At 57.1% G+C, this 27,493-nt stretch overlaps 1 protein-coding gene across 1 annotated transcript in view; it reads right to left on the bottom strand.

Moving 5' to 3' along the window:
- The window catches only part of KLHL29 (kelch like family member 29), a 267,899-nt gene that overhangs the window by 167,133 nt on the left and 73,273 nt on the right, over positions 1-27,493 (bottom strand). Inside the window, exon 2 of the mRNA XM_054728446.1 lies at positions 25,993-26,100. The gene's annotated coding sequence lies outside the window, so the exon portion shown is untranslated. The remainder of the gene's footprint in view (positions 1-25,992; positions 26,101-27,493) is intronic.

The following is a 27,493-nucleotide window of genomic DNA, read 5'->3' as shown; positions in this document are numbered from 1 at the left end:
TTTGCAAGAATTTGTTTTTGTGAGGGTCAGAGGGCCAGAGCCTCCCTGCCCTCTGCCTGTGCCCATGTGAGGGCCCCCTCCTCGGGAGCCGGAAAATCTGGGGCAAATGAAGGCGGGTGTGGTGAGTGTGGGGGGAGCGGCTGAAGATACCCCGTCCCCTCTCTGAGAACCGCCCACAGGGCCTGGGCGCCGCGGGGGGCGTCTCAGGAACACACTGTTCTCTCTGTTGGGGCGGAAGTACGTTCGATGCGGATTACGCAGGCCGATGAGTAGGCCCCCTCCCTCCCTCCGATCTGGAGCCCTCCTGCTCGGCAGGCACCGCGCGGGCGGGAGACGGTGACGTAGGCACAGAAGGAACTGTCTTGCCATCCGTTGTTCTGGAGGCCTCGCCGAGGTCTGGGATTCCAGGTGTGGAATCAACAGCCTCCACGTCTGAGCCCCAGGGCTCGGCGACCCCTGAAGAATGCCCCCTGGACCTGGTCCCCAGGGGCACCCAGTGTCCCCAGGAGCCAGCAGGAGACCGTTCTCAGGGGTGATGCGTTTGGAGCTGCAGGTGATGTTTGAAATGAAAACATCAGATTAAAATGCATCTTAAAAACAAACCGTTCAGTGGCTGCTTCTGGAGTAAGGGTAGTTGACCGGGAAGGGGCGTAAGGAACTTTCTGGAACTTTCTGACGGGAATGTTCATTTCCCTTCACAGGGATGTGGGTTACATGGAGGGTTGCCTTTGTAGCCGGCGCATCACCCCTTGAGTGCGGTACACCTGAGATGGAGGCATTTCGTTGGACAGAAGGGACGTTGAGCTGCGTGTAGGCAGGAGCTGCAGGGGGGTAAGGAATTCTGAACGATGGGTTTTGCAGGTAAAGATGGCAACAGTGTACAAATCAGAAAAACGTTTAGTTTCACCATTTTGAAAGAAAATGAACACGCTGCAACACTCTGTGCCAGGGGTCCTCAAACTTTTTAAACAGGGGGCCAGTTCACTGTCCCTCAGACCGTTGGAGGGCCGGACTATAGTTTAAAAAAAACTATGAACAAATTCCTATGCACACTGCACATATCCTATTTTGAAGTAAAAAAACAAAACGGCAGAAACACCCGCATGTGGCCCGCGGGCCGTAGTGTGAGGACGCCTGCTCCAAAACTTGGAAAACCAAGAACATCGGAAGACTTCTCGGCTGACACGGGCTCTTCACCCCGAACTCCGAGGCCCGGGCTGAGTGCTGACGGAACTGAGCGTTTTGACCTGAAGTTACCCTCAGTGTCCACACTGCAGAGCCGCTTCCCCCGCGGGCGCGGAGCCGCCTCCATCCTCGCTGTCCGCGGTGACACTGCGGTCCCGCACCACCGCCTTCCCCACAACCCGCAGCCACTACCGTGCGTCTGGTAGGTTCAGTGCAGCTGATATCAGCCCCTACTCCCTCCCCAGAGAAGCTCACAGTCCAGCAAGAAATGGACCCCAAGACCCCAGCCAGGGCCAGGAGAGAGGCCGGCCCAGGCATCCATGCTGGGAAGAGCTGGGATTTCTGACTGGAGTCTGGACTGGGAGCACCTCGAGCGGCTGCGGCGTCCTGGATCCCTGAGATGACCCAGTTCCTCACGGCCCTGCCGCCCCCCAACTCCCCAGGAAGCAATTTCCGCTCATCAGCCGCTCATCAGCTCCCCAGCCGGGCCTGCGACTTGCCCAGACAGCGCACGCGGCCGGGAGACGCTCACGCAGACAGGCAGATGCCATTTCCACTTTTGTTCTCATTAGACAGTGGCATAATCACGGTTTATAAAAATATTCAGATCTCGAAGAGCACGTCAAAGTGCAACCTCGGCAGCTGAACTCGGAAAAGCGCCTCGCTCCCTGCACGTGATCTGAAATCTGATAAAAAAAAAAAATAGCCTCAAGGAGACGTGGAGTTGGGGAATGTAAATAGGTTTTAAAACTCTTTTCTAGGAAATAGTTAATGACGGTTCCAAACTCAAAATAAATTGTTTTTCTTTCTGAACCAAGAAATCAACTTCCAAAAGCTTCAAACGGGTTTTAAAATCAGAGAAAGCGTGTTAAAAGTAGTTTCAGAGTCGCCATTGATTGGCCATCACATGAAAAAAAAAACGTGTCGCCGCTATCAGAATCTTGTCTTTCTCCGACTTCCTGGCCTGGGAGGGGGCGGGGGCTGGTGATGGTCAGGGGGCCTCTCTAGGCAGTGAGGACAGAAGGCTGAGCGTTTTCCTGACATGGGTCTTGATCTGCTAGAACCACAAACCAGGATCTAATAGAATGATACCAGGTGGTTTGCAAACTCAGAAGGTTTACTCATAAGCAAGCATATCCCCGAGTAATGGGAAACTACACTGATAAAACTTTCTCCATGGCTTCCCACCACTTATCTGCTTCTTCTTCCTCCCTCCACATCTTTGTTCCAACCACTGGAAAGGCCCCTGCACTCTTGCCAGACGTCTGAAGGCTGCGCCTCACCTCGAAGCCCAGGCCAAGCTTCTCCCTCTTCCAGGAAGCCCTCCTAGACTGGCTGCCTTCGGGACACCTGTGCCCTGCCTCGCTAATAACACTGTCTAAATAGCTGGCTCCTCCCTCCCAGGCCCTAGGAAGAGTCGCTCCTTAGGACAGAGATATGTCACGCACTGTCCCCTTTTGGGGGACAGACAGCACAGAGCCAGCCATAGCGTGGGGACCAGTAAATATTTGTGGGTTTACAGAGAGTCCCACATAAATTAATTACTCCCCCAATGCTAACCCCAAAGCACATGCACTTACATAAACCATGAAACCTTCCACCCTCGTAAAAGGAAAAAAACCTCTATTTACCCCTTCCTACCTTTCTCAGCCTCAAAGAGTAAGGTCTTACAATCCTAAGTAGCCCACGGAGAAAAGATGTACCGTAAACACATCGAGATTGCTGAACTATTTTCCTCCCCCGCTTCCCCCTCCCCGCTGCTGTCTCCTAAGACAGTGGTCGGCAAACCGCAGCTCACGAGCCACATGCCACTCTTTGGTCCCTTGAGTGTGGCTCTTCCACAAAATGCCACGGCCTGGGCGAGTCTATTTTGAAGAAGTGGCGTTAGAAGAAGTTTACGTTTAAAAAATGTGGCTCTCAAAAGAAATCTCAATCGTTGTACTGTTGGTATTTGGCTCTGTGGACTAATGAGTTTGCCGACCACTGTCCTAAGAGACCACACCAGGGGCCTGGGAGATTCGGGGCCTCCCAGTCCGATTCCACTCACAAATCCACTCCAAGCTTTACCTGCTCGGGGGCTGGCGGGACGGGCCAGGCCAGGTGCTGCCTCCACATTCCCTAAGGACTGAAGACCGGCTTCTCTCCGCCCCTGCTTCTGACTCATTCTCATCTCACCATCAGTGACCCCAGAGCCAGGGCACTGCCCAAACCACCGGAAAACCAGGCACGGCTTGGGGCCTGGCAGTGCTGGAGCGAGAAAACACACATCTTTCCAGATGTTCCTCACTCACACCCGAAGAAGGCTGGCGGCTGCTGAGGGCTGGATATCAGATTGCCCGTCTGCCCAATTCCTGCAAGGAGGGGCAGCCAGCCCCTCAATCCCCTCTCCAGTCACCCCAAAGAAGGGAGAGAGGTGGACAACTCTAAACTGGTCTGTGAAAAAGCCCGCCGCTTCGGGCAGGAGTGAACCCCGGCGCGGCCAGAAATCAAAGGGAAAGTGGGGACTCAGAGACGACGTCAGTGGTTGTGCCCCCAAATCCAAAACGAATAAAGCCGTGCGGAACTTGGCAGCGAGAGAGACAAGGCTTGGGGGAATCTGTAGGGTCTTCCCCGGGCCTAGCGCAATTCTCCTAACCGCTGACGGACGTGAGCGAGTTCGTTGGCAGGGACCTCGGTGAGCGCTCAGCCCGGTCAGGTGTTCAGGCCGATGGCCCTCGACGAGCTCTGTAGGCTCTGCCACTTTAAGGCATAGAAAGGGACACCATCCAAGGTCTCCCGGGGTCTTGGGAGGCCTGCAGCAGCCCCCCCCCCACCCCCCCCCCATCCCCCGGGCCCTGCCTTGAGTCTTCTAGGGTCGTGCTGCTAATACTGTGGCTACTAGCCAATGAAGCAATTTCAATTAAATTTCATTTAACTTGAATAGAATGAAACATTCAGTTCTGCAGCCCATGAACCACATTCTAAGTGCCCGGCGGCAGCAGACAGCACAGCATAGAGCATCTCCGTGACGGTGGAGCGCTCTGGGCTGAGGGCGGGACTGGGCTGGGCAGTCCCTGACCTGTCTGCATCTCCTCATGGAGGCGCCAGGGAAGGAGCAGAACGAGTTCCCTTCTAGTCCACTCCCTCCCTCCCCCACTTTCCGACCGCAGGCCTGGGGTCCGGGCTTGGCAGGGCACATAGAGGCCTGGAGCAGTGGTGTCCTGCCTGCCTGGGCATCTGCTGTAATTGGTCACACCCACCCGATGCCAGCGCCCACCCGTGGCTGGCACTCCGGCCTCCCGCCGTGTGACCGTGAGGCCAGTAGAGACGGAAGAGGGAGATTTCATGGGGATTTCAGGGAAAGGAGGTTTATTGCTGCCCCAGGCTTCCCGATCGTCAGGGAAGTCCTGGCCCGCTCTCCAGGTGATGACTTTTACATTCAAACCAACAAAAACCTGGCATGCGCAGTATTGGAGTTTGAGAGCCCACAGGGTCCCGCTTCCCCTGCCAGTATGTCCGATCCCAGGATCCTGGCTTGCGATCCCCGCCGGCCACTCTCACAGTCCTAGACCAATCCCGTCCCCGAACACTCTCCACGTGGTGCTCCCATAACCCAGGCTTCTTGCCAAGGATGGTTCCACGTGGCCGCCTTCGCGTGAGTTCGGTGTGGAGGCAGCAGGCCCGGCCCCGACTCCTGGCCACAGCCAGGCAGGCAGCTCAGGGCTGTCCTCACGTCGTATGCACACACGCGAGCCTCCTCCCCGCAGCCAGCAGTGCCATTCTTCTCCGTGGATCTGCAGGCTCCGTGGCTCCGTCAGATGCAAGGGAAGATGTGCAGGGGCTGACAGGCCTTCGCTGCCTCCTCCAGGCCTTTGCTTCCCGCGCTGGGAGCCGTGCGTGGCTCTGAGCCGGGCTCTGTCTCGTGGGCAGAGGTGCCTTCGGGTCTATTTCCACTCTGCGTCATTGTTGTATTGCCCCCTCCCCCCCCAACAGGCCTGGGTAACTGAAACGTTTCGGGGGGCGGGGGGGTGGCCAGGAACGGGCAGAATATGGGGCAGCGTGCACACATGCACCGTGTGGTCCTCTGACCCAGGGATTCTAAACCCTGTGAGGGAAGGAGGGATGGAGAGGAAAGAGGAAGGAGAGAGAACCAAATGGACGGCGTGCGCCGGAAGGGGCAAAACCACGGAGAGCTCGCCAACCAGGAAGAGAGAGCGATTTCCTTAACTATGTTTGCAAGTGCATTGCAGTTGCCAAGAAACCAACCTGAAAAAAAACCCAGACATTCGGTGCCAAGAGCAACAGCCCGGCCGGGCAGAGGTGCCTGAGGTTGGCAGTCGTTCCGAAAGGGCTCCTGGTTTTGTTTGGTTCTGTTTCCTTCCTTACGAGACACTCGTGATTCTCCTGTGGCGGCAGACCTACTGGTCCAGCCGAAACGTGTGCGTCCCAAGGTGCAGGGCTGATTCCGCGTGCTTTCGACAGGAAGAGGCTATTTCCGACAGCCGCAATTCTTCTCGTGCTGGGGTGCTGGGGGGCCAGCGTCCCAGGCGCCACACTCCCTGGTTTGTTTTCAAGGCGTCTCCAGGCCTGCGAGTCCTCGCAGAAATGCAAATTGATGGCATGTAAGGGTGCGGAGGAGTCTGCAAGCTGTAAATAACCTTCCCCCAAGCGCTGCCGTGGAGGCTACGGGAAGAAGGAGGCACACCAGAGAAACTCACAAAGCAGCGAGTTCTTGTCTTGCCGCCCTCCCTGGGCTTCGCAGGGCGGCTCTGGGGCCACTCCCAACGGGGCTGGAGGCCGCCAAGGCCCCCCACTGCAGAGTGGAGGTGCTGCTGTTGCAAACTGGGGCTCCCTGGGAGAAGGTCCTTGTCCTCCAGATGACAGCAAGAAGTGGGGGGAAGGATGGGGGCAGGTGCCAAGGCCAGGGCTCGGCCTGTAGACCTCTTTGCAAATGCAAGGGATGTTGGAAAGAACTGAGCAAAACACCAGGTGATTCCAACAGTCTGGCACCACTCCAGGGCTTCGGTTCAGAGGTAGGAGCCTGTGAGTTCGTTTTATTATCAAGTTACACCACTTGTCTACATGTGGCATGTGTGATTTCGAATACGTCTTATTACCTCAGAAATTGCAGACGGTATCCAGGGACGGCTGACGTCTCAGGATGCGAAAGCAAGTTTCTTAGATCAGCCTAGCCAACCGCCTTTGCAGGCATGTTGAGGTTCTCGTGGGAACCGCGTGTGGCCCTCGCGAGCCCTCTGAGGGACACGGGCAGCCAGGTGACGGGTAACTCACCTGAGGTCACGCCCCAGGTGACCGGCGGCCGCGTGGGCTCAGGGAATCCGGGGCCAGCCGCTGTGGCAAGAGCGCCGGGATTTGGTTTATGAGTGAAAACAAGCAGAACAGCTGGTGTTGAGTCTGGTGCGAGGATTAGTCTGCAACGCTAATCACAAGAAATGAAAGAGAAAAAAAACGAGGAGGTCCTGCCTGCCAAGGGGGTTTTCAAACACGCGTGTGCTGCCGTCGCGGCAGGATTAGATCCTCCCAGCACCAGCGAAGCCGGTGCCCAGAGCACTGAGCTGGCTGGAGCCCGTTCCTGGGCGTCGCCCCCGGAGCCCGGCCCCCACAGGTGAGAAGGGCTGGCATCCCGGCTGGGGCTCGGGCACAGAGCGATGGTGTGTGCAGCAGGCCGGCCCTTGCAGCTCCTCTGCGATGTCCTGGAGACAAGCCGGACCCACGGGCAGCAGGAGAGACGATGTCCCCGCCCCAGGGGACGCGGCAGAGTGGAACCTTCCACCTGCTGCACCCAGGGCAGAAGGTACCGCGTGTCCTCCCGGCTGAAATGGCGTGATGGCCACCCAGGACTCGCACGGGGAGAGCCTCGACAGCAGAAAGCTCGGCCTTCAGACACTTCGGCAGCAACGAACGGGCCCTGGGCCAGCGGCACAATGACCCAGACCCATCCCACCAGCAAGGAGTGGGGGGGGGAAGATGGGGGCAGGTGCCAAGGCCCGTGCTCGGCCTGTAGACCTCTTTGCAAATGTAAGGGATGTTGGAAAGAATTGTGGGGGTGAGTGGGGTGTCCCCCACCCCGCCACCTCCTCCACTGCCGGCAGGGCTTCCTACCACCTGCTGGCATGCCACCACACGGATGCTTCCAGCAGCCCTTCCCGTTGTGACCTTGTTTCCTTTAAAGAGGGTTTTCCTTCAAACAGAGGGGCTGAGTCCGCACTGAAGCTGAGGTCCTCGGGCCGGAGGGTGAATGGGGAAGGAGAGACCAGCCGCCACGATGAAAGGAGGACTCCCAAAGTGCCATGGACTGAATCATGGCCCCCTCCCCCCGCCCCCGCTCCCCTACATTCACGTGGAAGCCCTGACCTGCAATGTGACTGTATTTGGAGACAGAATGTTTAGGAGCCTGGCTGATGTTAAATGAGGTCCTAAGGGTGGGGCCCTGACCCCGTAGGATTAGTGACCTGATCAGAAGAGACTCCAGAAAACACTCACCTCTGGCTCTCTCCTCTCACTCCCTCCTTCCTCCCCCACTTCGAAGACCCAGCAAAAAGGCAGCTGTCTGGGAGCCAGGATGAGAGCTCCCCCCCTGTCCCCCCCCCCCCAGAATCTGACCAAGCTGGCACCCCGATCCTGGGCTCCCAGCCTCCAGAACTGTGAGAAACTCAATGCCTATTGTTTAAACCACCGGCCTGTGGTATATTGTTACGGCACCCTGAGCTGACCAATACAGATACTAACTTTATATAAAGCAAGGCCCGCGTGACATGCAGGGCAGAAGACCCTCTGATGGCAGTGGGGTGGGTGTGGCAAGAAGACAGAAGGACCGTGAGTTGTGGGCAGGGGACCAAAACGTGGAAGAGGAAAGTGGGTGACAGGTCCCCAGAATCCATCCGGGGCTAGACTGGCAGCCGAATGGTCCTCAGCTTCAAAGCCACAATGAGGGGCCACTCACGCCATGGCCAGGCCCTCGGGCCGGAACAAGCCCTAATCTCAGGACTCTTCTGGGGGACTTAGCCGCCTGCACGAAGTCCCTCCAGTCCTGCATCTTGGAAGCGTGCCCCATGGGCATTCCCGACAGACACGCAGCTTCCAGCAGCCTGGGCTGGTTTACTTTCAGCGTGGACTCCACGGAGGTAAAATACACGGCTCAGGCCTGTGGCCTGCCTATTGCCAAGAAGCTTTTTTTTCTTCTTTAATGTGTTTTTTAAATTGATTTCAGAGAGGAAGGGAGAGGAAGAGAGACAGAAACATCACTGATGAGAGAGAATCATCGATCGGCTGCCTCCTGCACGCCCCACACTGGGGATCGAGCCAAAAACCGGGGCATGTGCCCTGACTGGGAATCGAACCGTGACCTCCTAAGTTCATGGGCCGAGGCTCCACCCCTGAGCCACGCCGGCCGGGCCCAAGAAGCGTTCGGTGAAGGTCACAGGAAAGCATTTTCGTGGAGGAGCTGCTGGTGCAGATGTTCCCCCACGTCCTTCCTGCCTCTCCCAGCACCCCCAAACCCTCGTTGCGGTGTTGCTATTTGCTTCTGCAAAATGTGAAGCTTTTCAAAAGACATTCAATTTCCTTTGTTGCTATTCAGTTGCCATAGTCAATTAAAATCTATCAATGCCCCTGAATAAATTTGTGCTGGGTGAAGAAAGAGCCTCGGTGCTATCTCTCGGCATGATCTCTATTACCTTATGTTACTCTAATAGCGAGAGTAATAGTTTGTTATTAATGGAATTAGGCAATTGAGTTCGAGCTTCCCGGAGGTCTTATAAGACAACTATTATAATTTGTATTCTCAGATTTTCCATTGAGTAGATGCCATGTGTTTTACATTACTGGCTAATATTTCGAGAGATAGCAGTAGTATATTTAATATCTGCCTTTGTTTAATGATTCTAAGCCTCTTTTGGGATAGGTGAGCGCTGCCGGAATTCTGAGCAGTTTAAAAGTCTACATTGCACAAAAAATTATCTCGAATATTATTCAGCACAATTTCCATTTGCACTTTCACTTCGCCATCCATCCATCCATCCATCCATCCTAAAGATTTGATCCCAGTGTGTTTCCCACTTTTCTCACCGAAAACAGTTTCCTGTCCCTATGGAGAAAAGCATGTCTGTGTTTCAAGTGACCACACACACACACACACACACACACACACACACACACTCACCACCACTCAGCAGTCTGAATAGAGTCATATTTAATCAAAGATTTAAAAAAGCTTTTCTCGATGGTTGCACAACCTGTTTTTGGAAGAAATAAATGTATTCGCTGCATTATGAAACAGCTCAAGAAAACACGATCTTACAATGTACACCATCTCTGTATTTAAATAGTTTCATTTCTATTCATGAGCTCCCTGATTAGATACATGGAAAAATATCAGTAAAATATGAATAATTCTGACAAATTAATAGCCGATTTAAAAAAAAAAAAGAATGAAAAGATGTGTAAGCATCTCGTCCTCATTTGGATAAACCTGCTGTCAGGGGTGCCTGGAAACTGTGGCCTGCCTGGCCCCGGCACAGCTCCCTCTTAAACAGCGAGCCACGCACGGAAAGCTCGGGGAGGGGCCTCGGGGAAGGATGCTGAGCCCGCGAGGCCGGTGGGAAGGGCAGCGCTGTCTGCGGGAACGGGTTGGGGCACGCACCCAGCTGGCCGAGCGTGTGGAGTGTTTTCTACTTGACGTCATTCCTGGGAGGTAGGCAGGGCACAGATGACAGAGCCGTGTTCTTTTAGGGCGGGAAAAAAGCCCCAGAAATCGTCTCATCCACATGCTCATTACACCTTAGACTGTGTCTGTTGTTGCAGGTGAGGGAGAGAGTGAGGTGGCGCCCCCGAGGGGACACAGGCTCAGTGCAGGGAGGGAGGCAGGACCAGAGCTCTGGGGCTGGGAGTCCGTTGCCTTTTCATGGGGCTACATGAACACGGAATTGTACCCATCAGACACTTGATGCCTGCAGGTGTCTGAGCCTGAGGGGAGGGAGTTGGGGGGCGATGGTGAATGAGACACAGGCCCTGTCTTCCAGGAGCTTAGAGCCCTGAGCAGGTGACAGGGACTGTGGACACAGCCAGCCGGACAGGATGCAGCAAGGCGGCGGCAAGGAAGGAGCCTGGGCTGTGCGTGAGAAGGACTGCCCGCATCGCGGCTCTGCCGCTCCCTCCCTGGTGCCCGTGAGCAAGTTACCCAGTATGTTTGAGCCTCAGTTGACTCGTCAGTAAAAAATGGCAATTTTCATAGCTGCTGAGGCTCTGCTGAACCAAGTCAAGAATTCTTCCTTGGCTGGGTTACTGCAAAGCAGCCACAAGCCGTTATTCTGAGCGAGGTTCTTCGGTTTTCCTATGGAGAAGCCACTCACACCAGCGGGGGCTAAAGGAAGGGCTATGAGGAGATCGGGGAAGTTTCGGGGGGGACGCCAGCAGAGGGGCAGAAACAAGACGAGCTTCAGGGGCCAGCCAGGATAAGCTGTGTCTCTCGCTCCAGGTTCTCCTTCTCCTGGGACACTGTCTCCCTCCTTTTCCTTTCCTTCCCAGGCAGCTGCCTTTGAGACTCAGCCTTGTTATGCACGGAGCCCAGAATAGTCGCCCTCCTCTCGCGTCGGCATTGCCATCCAGCCAAAGTGCGGGCCCCAGAGGGAACTGGCTTTGTTCCCCTCAGTTCCCATTCCCAGAGGAGGGAAGTCCCACTGGTCTAGCTCAGTGGTCGGCAAACTCATTAGTCAACAGAGCCAAATATCAACAGTACAACGACTGAAATTTCTTTTGAGAGCCACATTTTTTAAACTTAAACTTCTTCTAACGCCACTTCTTCAACATAGACTCGCCCAGGCCGTGGTAGTTTGTGGAAGAGCCACACTCAAGGGGCCAAAGAGCCGCATGTGGCTCGCGAGCTGCAGTTTGCCGACCAAGGGTCTAGCTGATTTCTTAAAGCCAGGACACATCAGTCCTATGTTGCTGGGCAGCCAGTGAAAGGGCACCCCTGGAGCCCGGAATCTGCCCCCCCGTCCAGTGAGCTGGGGCTGGAGGTGGGGTCATGTGACCTGCTAGCAGCAGCAGGGGTTGTGCGTGTGTCTGGATGTTTCCAGAAAGTGGTGTGGGCAAGTCGGGCAGCCCAAGCATGTCTGACACAGAAGGCCCCTGGAGGTTCCTTTTCTGCCTGGAAGTCACGGACAGTACGCCCTGGGGCACCCAGGAGGGAATGGCCGGCTCCGCCCTGGGAGGAGGCCTCGGCGGCAGGCCCACAGAGGGCGTGGGCATGGCTCCAGGTGGAGGAAACGGCACAGAGAAGGCCACGGGTATGAAGTACCAGCGCGTGGTCACCGACGGTGCCTTCGTCATGGGGGGGATGTGGGGTTCAAAGGGCAGATTCTGGGCTTTATTGTACAGACATTGGAGAGGCTGGTAGTATGGTCTGTATCCCAGAGAGATCATTCTGGGGTGAGGGGCTGCAGAGCGATGGGGGACAGGCCTGGAGGCTCTCCGGAGTTTATGACTCGGGTCTGGGTAGATGTGTGGCCATTCCAGAGGGTGGGGGGCTCAGGAAGAGGAGTGGGCTGGCGGAGAGATGACCAGTTCTGTGAGGGCTCGTGGCACCTGAGGGGCATCCCGGGAGGGGCCGGTGTGGGTAGGTCTGGGAGCGGCCAGCTCATGGCTGAGGGACAGGCGATCAATAGCACCTGGCAGGCTGGAAGACAGTGATAAGGGTTTCAAACCACTGGGACGGGGATGAAAGAGGTGGCTACCTGGGAGTGAGAGGTCTGGTAGCAGAGCTGATGGCCCAGCTGGGGGGGGAGGCAGGCACCAGCGGGATCTAGGTGATTGACACCTCCTCCATCACCTGCCCTTCCTAAGAGGCCTCTTAGGGTCCTGCCACCACTTTCTTGCAGGGCTCAGGCCTCACCTCCACTTTTTCACACACAAGCAGGTGTAAGGGGCACTGCAGAAACTCCCCGGAAACCCCCAGCCCACGTGTCCCTGCACTAAAGGTCCGTCTATCCGAGCCCTGAGCCATAAGGACAGCACAGCGAGAGGCTGAAGTGCTCATATACCCACCCATGTGCATGCCTGGGGAAGGGCAGAGTTCAAGGGGTACAGGGAGAAGAGAGACTTTCTGGGCCATGGTGGGGGGGGGGCGGTCCTTGGTGCTACAGGGAGCAGTGGCTTCCACAGAGCAGAGGTGAAGGCTGCTGGTCTCCCCCGTGGCTGGGGCACCTGCAGCCTCTTGATAAAAGGACCCTCATTTCCATACCAGGATCTAACAATGTGGCGGAGGAAGAGATGGGGTGCAGCCAGCTCCCCGGACTGGCCCAGGACTGCCCTCCTCACCTGGCAGAGGCTCTGTGACCGGCCGCTGGCCTGGGCGGTGAGGCGGGGAGTCCATGCATGTAACCAGCCCCCAGGGGGGTGGGGACATGAACCAGCGTTAATATTGAATGACTGCCACTCTGTTTACTTTTACGAGCCCAGATTTCCCATAAATCCAAGTCAGAATCAATCATCTTTTATGGAAGATATTAGTGGCAATTCCATTATTTAAATCCAATCAATGCTTTTTTTTTCTTTTTCTTTCCCTCCTTGTGTTGAAGCCAAGTAATTTGGAGGGGGCTCCTGGCCAAGCAATGGAAACAGAAGGTCCAATGACGTTGCTCACGTTTCAGGATTTCAGCTCGATAATCAGGGCAGAGGGATTCCGTTTCTCTCCGTTTTTCCTACAGCGCAGGGAGGTTCTAATTCCAGCGGCCTCGGAACAACAGCTTCTCCCTCGCCTTCGCTGCGCCCCACCCGCGCGCGGCCAGGCACGCGCCGCCGCACAGGGCTTTCCAAACCCAGACCTTAGCTGCGATCGACTGCTTTCTAATCACATTTAAAAAATACTTCCCCCCACGAACCCAACTCTTCCAGGAACTGGCTTCGACGGTCCACGGAATCGCTAATGCTCGGCGGGAGCGCACGGGGGTTATTTGTTCCCAGAAGTAAAAAGGCACAAAAACAAGACGGAAAGCCCCCGGGTCCAGGCGACCAACAGGCCACAGGAAGCCAATGTGCGTGTGAGCGAGGGCGCGGGGACCGGAAGCCCCTCGTCCACCATCGGCGGGGACAGAGGGGAAGGAGGAAAAGGACGGTTTCTCCAAACCCAAACGTGGGCCCTGGAGCCGATGAGGACCCTCCTGGTGTCTGTTGGAGCCGACGTGACCGACATCCCTCTCCACCCTCACGACTTAACGGGGTGTCACCTCCTGCAGGAAGCTCGCAGCATCCTGGCCCCATTCCGTCCGGCACATCCCTGTGTGGTGCCGGTCCACTCACACGCCCTTCTCCCCCGTTCGCCTCAGGGGCCACCTCAACGTCGCACCTGCCGGAGGGGTCCTGCCACTACCAAGGGCCCCCGATGGGACCCTGCCTCCTGCATTAATATGGAAGCTGTTCTCTGGGGCGTTAGGGGTGGGGACGGAACAGGACAGGGTTCTGGGGAGGCTCCAGCTCAGCAGGAGGTACAGGGACCTCAGACTCACCTTGCCGTCGGAGGCAGCTGGGGACTAGCTGTTCTCCGTTTCCACACCAAACAAAACAAGGGAAAATGGGCTTAAATTGCAGCAGGGGAGATTTAGGGCAGATAGAACGAAAGCCTGCAGGAGCCACAGAACTGGGGCTCTGGGAGCCGATGGAATTTCCTTCCCTGGAGGTCTCTGGGAGCAGCTTGGTGTCAGGCGGATCGTCCCCAGGGCTGCCTGCAGGACAGAGGGAGACAGCAGGCCTGGCAGGTCCTGCCTCCCTGCCCCAGGTCACTTAGCAGGAGGGCAAATCCTGGGAACTTGGTCACAGAGTGTCGCTCTGGGGGGGTGGGGTGGGGGGATGTCAGAAGGTTTCTTTCTCTGCTGTAGCCCTCGGAAATGCCACGCTCCCCGCCTCAGGACAGAGGCCGCGTTCTCTGGCTCCTGCAGACTCCCCTCGCCCTCCCTAAATGAGAGTTTTGTTTGCTGCCCATCTACCCACAACCTGGCGGCCTGCAAGGTCCGGTCCCAGTGGCCGGAAGTGGGAGCGTCCACACATCCGTGGAGCGGCACCTCGGGGCTCAGGATGGAGCTGCCTGAGTGACAGGGAGTAAGGAGCCCCATGGAACAAAGCCCTGAACCCGGGGGTTGTGTCCCCCCAGCTTTTTGGGGTAAGCAAGAGGTAGAGCTTCTCACGTTAGTCACCAGAAGCCCCAGGCAATTCCAGAGGAGGCCGAGGTCAGCGGTGCTGCCACACCTGGAGGCCCAGCTGCGCCCCACCTGTGGCGAACAGATGGGACTGTGTGCCCGTGCTTCCTGGACGAGCCGCCCCCGCCATGGCCTGCTCCTCCCCCTGCTTCTCGTTTGCGTTGTCTTATGTGTATCCTGTTGAGTTCCCGGCTTTCCTCTCTGGAAAGCAGTGAGGTGAAAACAAACAGGATGGAAAGCTTCCTGCTTTTCCCTGGCCGGGCCCTGGGCACAGCCCCTGCCCCTGGGAGGCCTCAGAGGACAGAGGGTTGGAGACCCCAGTATGGGGGTGCCTCTCCGTTCTGTAACCGTGCAATGGGGGGTTGCAGCCAGTTCTGCCACGAGTTCTCCCAGCTCAAGAGAGCGGCTCGGTCAGCTCACAGCCTCTGTGCACTGACACGGGACTGGGGTACAGAGAGGACTGGCCGAGGTGGCGCCACTCTGCCCCGGACACTGGCTGTGCCTTCCTCGGTCTGGGACACTCAGCCCCACCTCCAACAACATGCTGAGATCACGGGGCAAAGACGAGAGGTGCTGGGGGGCGGGGGGGGGGCGGGTGGAGTCTTTCTTCATTTCTGGAAGCGAAGGCATTCGGGAAGGGGCCAGGGGACGGGTGTCTGCCAGGGTGGAAGCCTGGCCGCAGGACAGGGCGGTGCCCCCGGGAGGCACTTCTGGTCAAAGGAGTGGAGAAGGCTCGGCTGCTCCCACTCGTCCGAGGCTGCAGCAGGGCCAACCTGCTCTCGGCTCTGTGTCTGCCGGTCCTGGCCCCCCGGTGACCGCAGCAAGGAGGTCGGAGGATAGAAGGGGCCTCTCCTCGGGCTGCTGACCACAGATACTGAGACATGAGCCCCTGGGACCCCCGCGGCTTCCTCCACCACACGGCCTGGCCGCGGAGGTCTGTGCCACGTTCCAGACGTGTGACAGTGACAGGGCCCACACGCAGCAGCTCCATCCTGTTCCCAGGAGCTCCCAGCTAGGACACCTCTGGCTGCCTGAGACGTGTGACCCAGACCCTCCGAGCTCCAGGCCTCAGGGAGGCAGGTTGTGTGGGTGCTGCTGATGTCCCCCTGCCTTGGAGAAACCAAGAATGGGGACGCCCAGCAGTGAGAGAGACACCCCGCAGGGCCCCTCCCTGGCTGGGGCCTCTGGGCAGGTCTGTGAAATGGTCCTACAGGCACAGGGTGTGTGGCTGGCCTTGCCGGTGGGGGAGCGGTGTGGGGTGGGTGGGAGGAGTATGGGCAGGAGAGGAACCTCTCTTGGCAGAGCCAGCCCAACCCTGAAGGCCAACCCTCACCGCCCACGTTTATGCCGCCTGGCCAAAGCCCCTCCCTTCCCTACCTGGAGCTCTTTATGGGAGCAGGGCCAGATGCGGCCCGGGTTCCCCGTCAGGAGACGTGCATGAGGCCTGTGGGAAGAGGGGATGTCCAGACACGGCGTCCTGCAGTCATCCTCTGCTCCCCTCCCCGCTGCCCTTGCTTTGGCCTCCACCACCAAGCCTCACACTGCACTATCGGGGAGCTGTGTCCTCAGCCTCTGCACCACCAGGGCCCCTCCCTTGGTGAGGGAGACTAGCGGGGGACCTTGGGCCTCAGGGCTCCCAGTGCAGGTTGGAGGGCGTAGGTCACAGGAGACGAAGGCCGGACAAGTGACTGAGCGGTGACAGCTCACAGTGGGAGGACCTGGGGCACGCTGGGTTAGAGTGAGGGCTCTCAGGTCGCACAGAACTGACCCCCAGACCCAAGGCTGGCTGAGCCTGGGTCCGACCCTGGGTCAGTATCTGACCTCTCTCAACCTCTGTGTACTCCTCTGCAAAGGGGGACAACAACCATCTCCGCACCCATAGGCTCATTGGGAGGATTCAGGAGAGTGCCTATCAGTCACCCAGCAGGGCCCAGCACCCGCCGCTCTCATTCCACAGACTGAATCCTGCCTGAGCGCGGGGAGGGGCGATGCCTCCGGTCGGGGTGGGGAGCCAGGGCTTCAGAGGGGCCAGGCCCCCGGCGGCGCTGAAGTGCGAGCTGACACCCCAGGCGAGGAGGAGCCGCATCATCGCTGCCTGCGCCCTGGCCAAGCCTCAATCTAAATGGATTATCGTTTATTGGCGGCTTATCCCGCCGCTTGGGTTATAAATTATTTACCAGATAATGACTTCATAATTGTTAATGAGAGATGCCCCAAGGACATGCCGGCGTGCTTTCTGAAGCCACAGGGCTAACTGTGGCCACGGCTCAGAAGCCCCCGTGGCCAGATCCAGAGGGTCACCCCCAGGGACAGAGCCCGACTGGCCCTTGGGCATCCATCAGGAACCGAACCCCCTCACGGTGGAGATGAAAACAAAACACTCTGAGACCAAAAGCGGGGTGGGGCCTGCTCCCAGGTCCCGGAGCCCCCGTGTGTCTGGTGGTCACTCCTCCACTGTCTGGGTTTAGGCGGCTCAGAGCAGACGTGCCTGCTCGCTGAATGGACTCAGCGGTGGAGGCAGGGGTGGACACACCCACACTTCCTTGAAGGCCATGGGGTCCTGAAGGGAGTACGAACTAAGCCCACTGCTCGGCTGGGGTCCTAGCCCCCTAGAATAACAACAGCACACCCTTGTCCGGAGCCCGGTCTCACGCACTGTCCTAGGTGCTGCGTTCTGTTAACTCATTTCATCCTTACAACCCCGGTAGGAGGTCGGCATTGTTATAATCCCCATTTTTCAGATGAAGAAACCGAGGCCAGGGGAGGTTCGATCCAGAAGTTGCGCAGCTGATCGGGGGCAGGGCAGGGGGTCGGACCCAGGTAGTCTGGTTCCACCCTCTGTGCCCTCGACCGCTCCACTCTGCCGCTTACTACGTTTCCCAAATGAATAAATGAATGAATAAATGAATGAATAAATGAATGAATGCAGTGAGGCCCCTTCGGGCATGGGCCACAGCTTTCTAAACGTGGCGTACATGTAAGGCGGCCATATGGAGACCCCAGGTTGTCCGGCAGGGCCCAGGGAGGCCTAGCTTTCTCCTGGACCGTGAACTGGATCGAGAACAGCGGAAAGGAGAGCGCTGGCCCGGGGGCTTGGCGTCCCCATGGACATGGCCCTCGGGGCCGCGTCTGTGCACTGCCCGCACTGCCCTGCGGTGGGCAGCTGTCAGCCGGTCTGACAGGGCTGGCTGGCCCTTGAGCAAACAGGTGGGACAGGTTAAAGGAGATGCTTCTGAGTAAAGCACGCCGCGTGCCAATGCCCATCCATAAACATTCGAGAGCCTTCTTTGTGCCGAGCGTTGGGGAGTGGCCACCCTCCGGGGACCCCCCAGCTGTCTCCCCAGGCAGGCTAGAGAACAGCCCGGGGCCAGCCGAGGGGCTCTGTGGTAGAAGGGGAGGCGGAGGGGCGGAGGGGCCAGGAGCACAGCTAGCGGCCCTGGGAGTTGACTGTTCCTATTGCCAGTTCCCCTTCAGGGTTTAGCAGGTGCTCAGCTCTGCCCAGAGCGCTCCCGCCCCCACAGAGCTCCCCGTGGTCAGGGATGAGCCCACGGCATCGAGAAAGGACCGCGCATGGCCCCCCAAACAATCAGGTGGGTGCTGGGGAGAGGAACAGGGTCAGGATGTGGGAGGAGATACCATTCCCATGGGTGGGTGGCCTGGGAGCAGTTTGCCAGGAGATGGGCGGGGGCGGGAGAGGCTCCCCCGGGAGATTAGGGATTAGCAGGGCAAGTGCCCGGAGGTGCGACGCCCACAGCAGGGCCCGTCAGGAGCACAGGGATCTGCCTGGTTGGGAGCAGAGGCCGCGTGTGTGCACGTGTGTGATGCTGGGGGAGAGGGTCACAGGAGGTGAGTGTGGCCAGCTGGTGGGGGTCAGACTTATTTTATCCGCTGCGTGAAGCTGGTAGCTCAGCTCCGCGGGCACCTGTGCTGGAAGACAAAGCACTCCGGTGCGTTTTCGAAAGCCTCGAACTGGTGCTAAATAAATAATCGCACGGCTCGTTCTGGGATGGAGAGGCAGGATGCCTCCTCTGCGCGCTAATGGGAGGGCGGGGCCCTCGGGCCGGCTGGCTGGCGGGGCAGCCTGGTGCCCTCTGTGAGCACGGCTCTGAGAGGGACCCCGGATAGACCGTCTCTGGCCCTGACGTTCAGCTCCCATCTCCACCAAGTCCGTGTACCTGGAGAAGGGGTTCAGGTTAATTGTTACCCCTGCGCCGTTACTAGGTTACTTCGTGAAAGCAGAAATGCGCCTTTAATGATTTTTTTGTTTGTTGTTGTTGCTACCTTAGGAACCAGATGCTTTTATCCAAATGAGTTGCTACAAATCGAAAGGAGGGCCCGTGAGGGTTGCTAAGCGGCAACTGTCTCACGCAGGCGGGCTCCAGTGCCCTCTCGCCGTGAGTGAGGCTACGCCTCTCCCTTCCTGTTAGCATCCTGCTCACTTCCAAGTACAGATGCGACTGGCAGCTGTAATGAACGCGCCTCCAACGGCCTGGGTGAGAGGGCTCAGCCTGCGATGGCCATTCTGTCCCCGGTGCAGCCTGGCACGGGCGAGGGACAGCCTGGGTCTGGCTGACTTCTGGGTCGTGAGGTGAGGAAGGAAGGACAACCACCCAGTTGCCATTCTTCCGATTTTCTTCCTGGGGGGGGGGGGGTGGGGGTCGGGATGGCACTGAGGCCCAGGCGATGGTCACTCCATGCTGGGCTTGCCACACAGTAGGTGCTCAGCTAATGTTTGTGGAAGCCAGGCAGGCGAGTGATTGACACTTGGTCAGGGCTCTTTAGGCTTCCATACGAGGACTGGGAGTTGGGGTGCAGGCAGGAGGCCCCCCTGGCTTAGGAACCAGGAGACAAGGACAGTAGTTCCCAGTCTGGTTTGACCGGCGGGGCTGCATGACCTTGGGCCAGACAGTGACCCTCTCTGGGCCCCAACTTGCTGCTTGGTATAATGACAGGAACAATCCTCCTGGCCCCCCCTCTGGACCAAGCCCAGGGAATGATGTGAAGACACTGGGCAAACCAAAAGCACTAGGTCACAGGAGGAGGTAAAGTAAGTCCTATGACCTTGGCCTTGGACGTTCTAACTCATCAGGGGTGGGGCCGTGCTCGCCCAGAGCATGAGGCTGCCACAGAGTCTCTGAGCTCTCTTGTCTTGTTATACCTCCCAGGCTTTTGCATGAGCGGTTCCCCCCCTCCCCCCCCCACACACACTCCTACACTCCCACTTCCAACTTAAAGCCATCTCTTCTCAGAAGCCTGTGGTTTTGACCGAACGAAGCTGCTGAGACTCTCACTCGCTCAAATGTGAGCTGAGTCAGGGATTTTGTCTCCCAGGGTCCTGCCGTGCCCCGGTGCCTGGAATGATGCCCGACATGCAGTGGCTGCTCAGGAAGATGTGTGGCGTGAACGAGCTGCTCTCCGTAGCACTTCGTATAAATCCCTGTTGTTATGTTTATCAAATCCTATGAGAATGCATTCACTTGCTGGTCTCCCCACTGGACCGCTAGCTCCCTGGGGACAGGGCTTTCTGCTGGACCCCGAACCTAGAACAATACACAAGGTGGCTGCAGAAATGAAGGAATGAGTGGAGGTAGGTGTTCCTCCTACATGCAGCCCCACGGCCCCTGGCATCTGGCATGTACAACAGAGAGAGAGAATGTATGATTAGAAGACGAACGCTTACACATTCGTTTGCGTGACCTGGGACTACACGAGGCCAGCGAAAAGGGACGGACGCACATCCTCCCACGGTCACTGGACACGTGCACGCCCGGTGCCTTCCCTGAGCAGGAAGGGCCCCGGCAGGGCACCGCTAGCCTGTTCGGCATTTTTGTGCTAATTAGAAGGGGCACCCTCCCTCTGAGCACCCACAGTGCACAGCCAGGCTTGCAGAGTGCAGGCCAGGTGCCCCTCATACCCCCGCCTTCCCCCCCCACCCCCCGAGCCAGGTGCCCTCCTGTAGACACAGACTCACAACTGTTCCCGCAGCCCTGGCCGCGGGGGCAGGTGCAAGGGGTGGAAGGAGACCGGTCACTTGGAAAATCAAATCTGGCCACGCAAATAAGCCCTGAGCTCTGCAGACAGGCTGTTTCCAGCCCAGGTGCCAAGGGCGGTTTTGCGGTTTTGCAGCGTGAGCGCTGTGAGCACCCCACCCAGCCCCTTAGCACAGGGGGACTGCCCTGTGTGTGCTGCTCCCGAACGCCTCTGCTACAGAAACGGGGGACGATTCCACCCCCGCCCCCCCAAATCTCCTGCCTTCGGCTGATCATCTCAGTGTGCTGTTCGGGGCGGGGCTGAGTCTCCCCGATCGAGGAAGGCCCAGCCACTGTCCTGGCAGAAGGACGCCACCCCGGTCAGTCCTCTCTTCACCCCAGTCCCGTCAACGCACAGGTGCTATGAGCTGACCGAGCCTCACTCCTGGGCCTGGGAGAGCTCTTGGCAGAACTGGGTGCAACACCCCCCCCCCCCGCCCCATTGCACGGTTACCAGAACGGGGAGGCACTCCCGCGCTGTGGGCAGGGCTGGGGTCTCCAACCCTCTGTCCTCTGAGGCCTCCCAGAGGCAGGGGCTGTGCCCAGGGCCCGGCCAGGGAAAAGCAGGAAGCTTTCCTTCCTGTTTGTTTTCACCTCACTGCTTTCCAGAGAGGAAAGCCAGGGACTTAAAAGGATACACATAAGACAACGCCAACGAGAAGCAGGGGGAGGAGCAGGCCATGGCGGGAACCACGGGCACACAGTCCCATCTGTTCGCCACAGGTGGGGCGCAGCTGGGCCTCCAGGTGTGGCAGCGCCTCTGACCTTGGCCTCCTCTGGAATTTCCTGGGGAGCTTCACGAAAATAGGAATGTCTGGGTTCCCGTCCCGAGACCGGTCTGAATGGAGCCTGGGAACCAGGACCTGGACCGTTTCCCTGGGCGATTTCAATGCGCAGCCAGGGCTGAGAGGCCTGCGCAGGCCGCGGAGGGGCAGGCGGGAACCTGATCCGTCCCAACGGCTCGATCTGAGGCGCGGACAGTGGCTCCGAGAAGAATGTGTCTCTGCTGGACTCAGAGCCACCTCTCCCCAGGGTCCCAGCGGAGGGTCCCAGCGCCACGATAAACGACGAACTGCCACGGAATCCTAAACGTGGACACCCCGATGCGATCTACAGGATAACAAGGTCCTCCCCCAGCCCGCAGGGTTCACGGAAAGGCATTCTGGGCTGGGGTGAGATGAACGGGGCTGGCAGGGTGACGCACCCACGGTGCCCAGCTTTCGGATGGCTTGATCCGATATAGCTACACAATATCTAGGAATTTTGTTTCACAAAAGCTCCTTACCTCCCACCTCAGTTCTTCCGGGCTTAGAATCCAGGAATTTGCTAACGCCTTTGAGTCGAGAGCGGTGGCTAAGCCTGTAAAACACACCGACGCCCACCCTCACAAGAGCAAGTCAATGAGAAGGTATTGGGAAGGGGCCCAGGCATCTTATTCTTTAAAGCTCTCCGGGCGACTCCGGGAGGGTGCGCGCTGCTGGTCCAGGGAGCACCATCCTCCTTCTGGAATCGTCCATCTTCCCCTGGGGCTAGGACTTCTCAATCTGGAGCTACAGAGGCCGGAGGCCGAAGCTCAGAGGGCTGGATGGGCTTATCCAGAGCGAGTGTGGACTTGGGATGAGAGCACAGGGGCCTGCCTCCCGGTCAAAGGCCCCCCCACTGCACTGCCTGTGCCCTCACTGTCCTGTGACCTCTGAACCGAGTAAGGTCATCTGACCTCACGCACCAAGATAACAGCATGTCCTCAAGCTCCTGGAAGGATGGTGATGAGTCTAAAGCAAAGGAGATGGAGACTCACCGCCAACGGGGAGGGCGTGGGGGAGGGCTGTCCCGAAGACGGCGTCGGAGGAGCAATGAGCTGGCCTCGTGCTGGCCAGGCTGAGTTGGAGATGCAGCTCGGGCTGGTAGCTGAGCCTCAGGACGCAGCTGAAGGCGTGGTGGGACTCAGGACAGCAGTGCCGCCGAGAACCCTGCCCCGGGGACGGCGGTGCAGAGGGAGAGAGGGAGCGCCGAGAGGCCGCCAGGCAAAACCACCTGCATTTACAGGCAGAGGCGGGAGAGGGGCGGAAGGAAGGAGTGGCGCAGCCCACCTGAGCCAAGGGCAGGGGCTCAGTTTCTCCGTCACACCAGCAAGGCTGCCCATTTGCCGATCCTGAGGTGGGCGGAGGCGGGGAAGACAGCGGGGCGTTCCTCAGCACAAATGGGGATCTGTGCTCGCCCTCATCCCCGCCAAAGCCCAGGTCAACGCCATTCTTGGCTCAGCCTCTGGTTCTGCACAAGCCAGGTCCTCAGCTCCACGTGTTCTCAGCGCCATTCCAGCCCGGGCCACCCACACACGGCATGCAGGGGTCCGATGCCACGCCTGTTCGCCAGTTCAGGGCCCCACACCCTTGGTTACGGGGTGACATTCATCAGACCACTGACCTATGGAGAGCAGCCCTCTCCCCCCACCCCGTGTTTGAATTCTGAAGCGAGACACTCAGAGCCCAGGGATCTGGCCCAGTTTCCACAGGAAGGTGATCCCTCCTTTTACTGGCACCCGGGGCCATGGTGGCCCGTGGCACCTCCCTATCTTCTTGGGAATCAGTGGGAGTCCTGCCCATGAGGGCAAAGCGCAGCCAAGCACCGGCCAGGTGCCAGGACACCCCTGGGAACCGCGGCGGCTGGGTGTGCAGTGATGCATTTACTGGCAGCCCCGGCAGGTGCCGGCGGGAGTGGAGGAGGGGAGAGCACGGAGATGGACCAGATGGATGCGCTCTGCAGGCACGGGCCAGGTGGTGGGGAGACGGACAGGAGTTCAAGTGGGGACAGTGGTCTGGGGGATGCAGAGATGTGAGGCCCTACGAGGTGTATCCTGGTCAGGCATGCCGGTGCCTCCCCGTCCTAGCATACATGCACCTCAAAGGCCGGGATGAACGAGAGCGTGTGCCACCTGCTTCAGTGCGGAGTACAGACCACCCACACCCATCGCCCCGTCCTCTCCAGCCCCTTCACCCTGCGCCTCACTCACCGTGCCTACAACTCAAAGGCGTGTCCTCGGGAAGCTGACTTCTGTGCAGCCATCTCCTCGCTCTTTCCCAGACACTAACTCTGCCTCTGCAGTCCCCCCCCCACCCCCGCACTCCCCCGGAGCTGGGAATGCCACGCCCACCAAATCCAGGCGTGGCTGTCTAGTTTTCCAACTCTCCTCCAACCGGGTAGCAACCAGAACAGCTGTCCAGCTGGTCAGTGGTGCCCTTAGGCATGTGCGCACAGCCCACAGCTCCTGAGGTCCGAAACCCATCTGCCCCCGCGGGCTGCCCCCACTGGGCTGCTGGGTGGCAGCAGGCTGGATCGCACAGTGGATGTGTCTTTCATTTCCACAGCTGATCCGGGCCCAGCGTGGAGCCTCCTCCTGCCTCTGGCTGACAACCACGGCTGCCCACAACCCAGGGTTCCCCTGGCTGCGTTTTCTCGTCTCTGTGCAAGGGCTCTGGGAATGGGGGGCTAGCCACACCCCACGTCTCTGAGTCCCAAGAGAGCTCTCTGGCCAGATGAGAACTTGGCCTTGGCAGGTGCCCTGTTGGTCTGCTGCTCTGGCCCTGCTGCAGAAGGAAGCTGGATACAGGCCATCAGCTGGCCCAGGCAGAGGCCACGAGCTCCCAGTCGGGGCACCAGGATGGGCGCTGCAGAGATGGGGCCACCGCCGCCTGTGCTTGCCCAGCACCAGGCCGTGTGTTCTGCAGAGGTGGCTTTGGCCCATGGATTTCTTTTTTTAAAAAAATATATTTTATTGATTTTTTTACAGAGAGGAAGGGAGAGGGATAGAGAGTTAGAAACATCGATGAGAGAGAAACATCGATCAGCCGCCTCCTGCACACTCCCTACTGGGGATGCGCCCGCAACCAAGGTACATGCCCTTGACCGGAATCGAACCTGGGACCCTTCAGTCCGAAGGCTGACGCTCTATCCACTGAGCCAAACCAGCTAGGGCTGGCCCATGGATTTCTAAAGGCTCAGGTGCCACCAGACATGCTAGCCTGGGTCAGCTCAGGCTCCACTGTCCTGAGTCCCAGCGCCCAGACCCCACCCTCCCTCCACGTTCATTCCAGGCCCGGCCCCCTGACTGTCTGGCAAAGGTGTCGGGGTGAGTGTGGCAACTTCAGCTCCAGGCTCCCTGGCTTCTATTGGCTCAGCCCGGGGTGGCTGGGTGTGTGTGAAAGAAATCCTACGGATTTTTTTCCATCCGACTTCTGCCCTCACAGGTAGTCCATGTCCCCCTCAATGCTCCTGGCTACCTGGTCTTCATAATCTAGGTTTGCGAATCCTGCATCAAAATTTTAGGTCAGACTTTATAAATTTAAGCCAAGGAAGTAATCACATGACTATGCAAAGATATATACACACAAAAGTTTGTTGTGGTATTTAAGAGTGAGATATTAAAAAACAAACTAAATGTCCACCATCAGGCCACTAGTTAAGTAAATAATGTAGAATATATATATATATACTAGAGGCCCAATGCATGAAATTCGTGCAAGGGGCTTGGCCCCCTTGCAGCCCTGGCTTCGTCCTGAAGGTCATCTGGAAGGTCGTTCGGCTGTCCGGTCTAATTAGCATATTACACTTTCATTATATATATATGTGTGTGTGTGTGTGTATATGTATATATATGTGTGTGTGTGTGTATATATATACATATATATATACACACATACACACACACACACACACACACACACACACATATATATGAAGCCCTTAAGAACACTATAGATTTGTATTTACTAACATAAAAAAGGTACCTGTGACATATTGTAAGGTCAAAATAACACGTCTTCAAGCGCAATCCCATTTGTGTGTGTGCATGTATGTGTGTGTGTGTGCATACATGCATGCACATGTTATATATGTACATAAGAAAAAAGCCCGGAAAGAGACACTAAAATAGTTATTTCTCAAGATTATAATAATTCATGTAATTTTAGGTTCTACCTTTAAAATGTTTCTATCATGAACCAATATTTTAATGACTTTAATAATGTTATTTTTGCCCTGGCCAGGAGAGCTCAGTTGGTGAGCGCATTGTCCCAACACACCAAGGTTGCGGGTTTGATCCCTGGTCAGGGCACACACAAGACACAACCAATGAATGCATAAATAAGGCGAACAACAAATCGATGATTCTCTCTCCATCTCCCCCTTCCTCTCTCTCTTAAAATCAATAAAATAAAAAAATAAAAGAAAATGCTATTTTAACCATGAGAAAAGTTAAATTACAAAAGAAGAATTGTAGTTTTGCGGAGCTTAAAGGTCACCTAGCTACTGGCCACTCCCAGATCCAACCTCCTGGGAACCCCAAGACCCAGGAAAGTGAAAAGGGGCTACAACAATGCTAGAAGCTGATTCTGGGAGGATCGAGGCACATTGGCTCAGCTAGGCGCTGAGCACCTGCTACTCCTGCATCTGTGGTAAAAGAGTCACCCACAAAAGAGCCAGGGAACCAGCCACACCCCCCCATAAAATCAGTGTTAGCAAGCAGCGCTGGCTGAGCCCAGGCCTGATGCCTTTCTTAGTTCTCAGCTCAGGTGAGCCGAGCAGGAACCTACCTTGCACCGTCCGTCTCTGGCAAGCTCGGGATTCGTCCTCAAGATGCAAAACCTTCGAGGGCCACCAGCACTTAGCGCAGCGTGAGCATCCCTAGGAGGCCAGACCGTCTGGAAACAGAAGGGAAAAGGTGGGGTTGGGTGAGTAAAAGGCACCCTCTTTTGCTGAAAGTTCCTTTTGGAATTCCAATATGTTGGCTGGTCCCACCCTACATGTAAGCTTGTCGCTGCCTTGGATTTCCGAGGGTGGACCATCTCACTCAGGGTGGCCAAGATAAGGGAGGCCAAGTGGTAAGCACAGAACCCCCCAGGGACAGACACTGCTATCCCTCCCCGTCCCCCTAAACACACAAACCCCTAGCCCCCCAGGTGAGCCATGGACCTTGAATAAGGGAGACAATAATGGCATTGCCTTCCATCTAATCCAGACCAAGAAGCTCCAGAGACGGGAAAGAAGAAGAAATGGAAGTCTTTACTCTAAAGCTGAAATGACAACAGGACTCGAACTCTAGAACTGCAAAAACAAATCATTCGTGTTTTTTTTAGACAATGGGCACCAAGACCTTGAGGAGGCACAGGATGACTTCCTTGGAGAGAATTTTTAAAAAAACATAGAGATGGAATACCTGGAAGAAAGAGGCTATGTATCACGGAGTGGCCGGGCTAGTCCCAGCTCCCCCTTTCACGCGTCCTCTGTGGGAGAGCCTTCTCGGCGACAGGAACGGCACCCTCCCCTGCAGAAGCGCACGCCTGTCATTGCCCGGGAATCAATGTATTTTTCTAAACTGAATATATCATTATCAATTGATTTTCCTTTTTCCTCTTAGCCCTCCAGAGCCCCGGATGGCAGGGGGAAGCTTTAATGTGATAGGAAGGATTTGGACAGGTAAATAAGTTATTGTAAACTCATTCTGTCACAGGACGAGCCTCTCTCCCTCAGCGCCAGGGGCCTGGCTCGGAGCCTCTCAACCAGCGCTTTTTCAGCTGCCACTGACAGAGGCGCACGCCGGCCATATCAAATGGCCATTTTAAAGCTGAAGGTGGCAAAAATATTATTTTTCCCAAGGATAGAGTGTTCCCTTTACGATGAAGAAATAACCTCTGCGGGGAAGCAAAGCAAGCCAAGGTCGCCATTTAGCTTTGACACAGAGCCAAAGTCCTGAGTGCGTTTCCTCTACCCGGCGTCTAGGAAGCCCACGGCTAAATCTGTGCTTTAGGCCACAAGGTATCGACAGCACCGGCGACGATAAAGATGATCGATGTGCTTCTGGGAAGGATCGTTGGCAGATATGTGTTGGTGGAAGAGAGAGGTCTGGGAGGCGGTGGTCAGACGGTTTTCAGATCTTTGAGAATCTCATTCATTCATGTATCCACCCATTCATTCCGCAGATATCTACTGAGCGCCTGCCATGCGTCAGGCTGTAGGCTGTAGTCTAGGCACTGAGAATACACGAGTGACCAAAACAGAAAAAAAGAAAAAAAAAAATTCCTGCCTCATGGAGCT

Source organism: Eptesicus fuscus, chromosome 16 (genome assembly GCF_027574615.1).
Source record: "Eptesicus fuscus isolate TK198812 chromosome 16, DD_ASM_mEF_20220401, whole genome shotgun sequence".
Lineage (NCBI taxonomy): Eukaryota > Metazoa > Chordata > Mammalia > Chiroptera > Vespertilionidae > Eptesicus > Eptesicus fuscus.
This window is presented reverse-complemented; position numbering and strand designations above follow the sequence as displayed.